Here is a 2,768-nt window from a genome sequence, read left to right as displayed (position 1 = left end):
TTAAGAGATTATATTCCACCTCAGGATACTCCAGGAGGAGCTGGCTGTGGAGAGGGACAGTTGGACTACCTTGCTTAGCTTGTGGCAGAAAATGGATAAACAAACGATGGACATGTCTAAAAGTCTATTTCTGTTGTTTCCCTAGCAGTGAAGAGTGCCCCTGCTTCCATGAGCAAACGTCCTTTAATTAGAGACCACATTATTCATTTGGCTCCAAAAACACAGTTTCAAACACTGACGAGAACCTCAATATGGGGAAAGCAGACATGGTTGCTGAGTCTTTCTGTGGTAGGTTCAAACGGACATAATATGGGGATACTGTGGCTATAAATGTAACATGCCAGTGAAATGAATGAGTGCCAGATGAAATGACTTGATAACAAGCATTCACACTGAGCTGCTTTTGGCTTGTTGTGAGCCCAGCTTCAGCTCAACTGATACAGAACTAAGACAGCGATAACTGAAAAAGTGTGTGTGTGTGTGTGTGTGTGTGTGTGTGTGTGTGTGTGTGTGTGTGTGTGTGTGTGTGTGTGTGTGTGCTGGGGGAGGCGAGACGAGGGGGAGAATAATGGCTGAGACAAGACACTAAATAATCTGATATGTTTCACATTGTTGGCTGTGGCTCTTGCCACTTATTGCTTCATGATGCAAAGTGAGTTAACGACTATTCATCACTCTGGTATTGTGGTTTGTAGATTTATTAGAGAGCTGGCAGAAAGACAGACCTGGATTTTAAGATGACAAATCCTAGTTGATGAACTTCTGATCTGACCAATGATAAGCCGGCGCTGGCAACTGAGAGGCCGGCAGAAGGAAATGAGAAGCTGACTATTCATTGGACCAAAGTGGTAACTCACTGGATCAGCAGCTGGATCAGATGGTAACTAGCACACCAAAGATAGTCAGATTAGCTATTAATCTGGCTGTTCATGTTCTTCTTTTGGATTTTATTGGTGAACTGGGGTTACTGTTCGCATTACTGCTACCAACCTCAGACAAATAGGATTTACCTTGATTCTATACACAATATTTTCTCGGTAGTCGTAAAAAATTCAACATATTTTGATGTCAAGATATTTTTTTGGGGGGGGGCTGAGGGTCTTGCACTGACCCTGTTGAAGAACACATTCACCTTGAACTCCAGGATCTTCTTCTACTTCCTGTTCAGCATCACCTTCAGGTCACTCCAGGGCTTGTCATTGGGACGGCATCTGACTGTCATGGTGGGTTTGATGTTATCAGCAGAGGAGTGAAGGAGTGAAGTCTGTGGCCTCAAAACACCCCTGCAGTGATTTTATTGTTGTGATTCAGTGACTTTAAGAGGTAACACTTATGAGCCCTATTTTGGTTCTAAATCATAAAGATTCTAAATCATAAAGATTTAAAAAGTAAATGTTTTAAAGTTCATCAACTTGGATCTATCATCTCTAAATCTAGGTCTGTCTTTCTGCCAGCTCTTCAATAAATCTACAAACCACAATACCTGAATGATGAATAGCTGTGAACACACTTTGCATTGTGAAGCAATAAGTGATTTGGTGCAACAGCCACAGCCAACAATGTGATTCATGTCATCTCATTTCGTGTTTTGTCTCAACTGTAATCCTCAGCCCTGACCCTCCTTCACATTTGCAAACATGCCTTCTAATTTTCCCTTATCCTACATCATCCTCATCTACATCTGTTTTCCCTCCTCTCTTACTGCGAACAACATCTTCATTTTGTCAACTGTCACAAGCCAAGCTATAATTTAGCATTTTGGTTTTTGAGCAGACGGTTATATAAATGGTGCAGGTTCAGGGTCTCTGAATCCAGTCTGACAAATGAGTCAAACTCAGTGAGTTAGCAGTGTCCCACGAAAACAAGCTTATGACTGGTAGAGGGGAAGAAAACTACTTTATTTATGCACATTTTTATTTATTTAGCACTTTTTCACTGAGTCACTAGACTTAGAAAGTGCAGCTGACATACTGAGCTTTAATTTGTAAATACCCACCTAATGAGCCTAGGCCCCCATCAAATGACCACCAGTCCTGCTGTCACACTGAGGCAGAAAATACAAACTCCAACATTTCTCCCTCATTGGTAGAAAAAGTAATCAAATACAATTCAAATACTGTCTTCAAAAATCACACCTACCTCTTACCTTCTTACTTAAGATGCACTGCTTATCCAGCAGAATACAAAGCTATGTGGCTGTGCACTAAAATGGACGGGAACCAACTGACCCCTGAATGGTAAAAAAGAAATCTATAAAATAAATGACATTACCACTTGCTCAAACTGGGAAATGGTTGTCAGTAATGTAAGTTGTAAGCACAAAGAAATCACTGGGCAGAAACCACTGGTATGGTCCTTCGAAAAGTTTCACTGCAGTGTGCAGATCATACATTTGTCTTATCGCCTACCTCTCACTACTTACAAGTAACAAAATGTGTTGTATATATATGTATTTAAATTGTATTTTTGTATCAAACTTCATTACAAAAACGATCATTCTTTTAAGAGTCATAGGGTACTGTACTAAAAATGTGAAAAGATTTGTAGTTGTAAAAAATGTGCAAATGTCAAAAATGTCTAAATAAATTTTTACCAGTTGCAATGTATCAGAGCTGAATGAAGAGAATCTGACAAAGTGCTTTTGTAAACATTCAAACCAGACAAGAACAGTGTTTGGCCCTGTGTTTACAGCCATGTGTATATGTGTGTGACTTCAGTGTTACATAGTGTGGAAACATGCTTTTCTTTTCTATTTTGCAACCACAAAT

This window comes from Chelmon rostratus, chromosome 23, assembly GCF_017976325.1.
Source record: "Chelmon rostratus isolate fCheRos1 chromosome 23, fCheRos1.pri, whole genome shotgun sequence".
Taxonomy (NCBI): Eukaryota; Metazoa; Chordata; class Actinopteri; order Chaetodontiformes; family Chaetodontidae; genus Chelmon; species Chelmon rostratus.
This window is presented reverse-complemented; position numbering follows the sequence as displayed.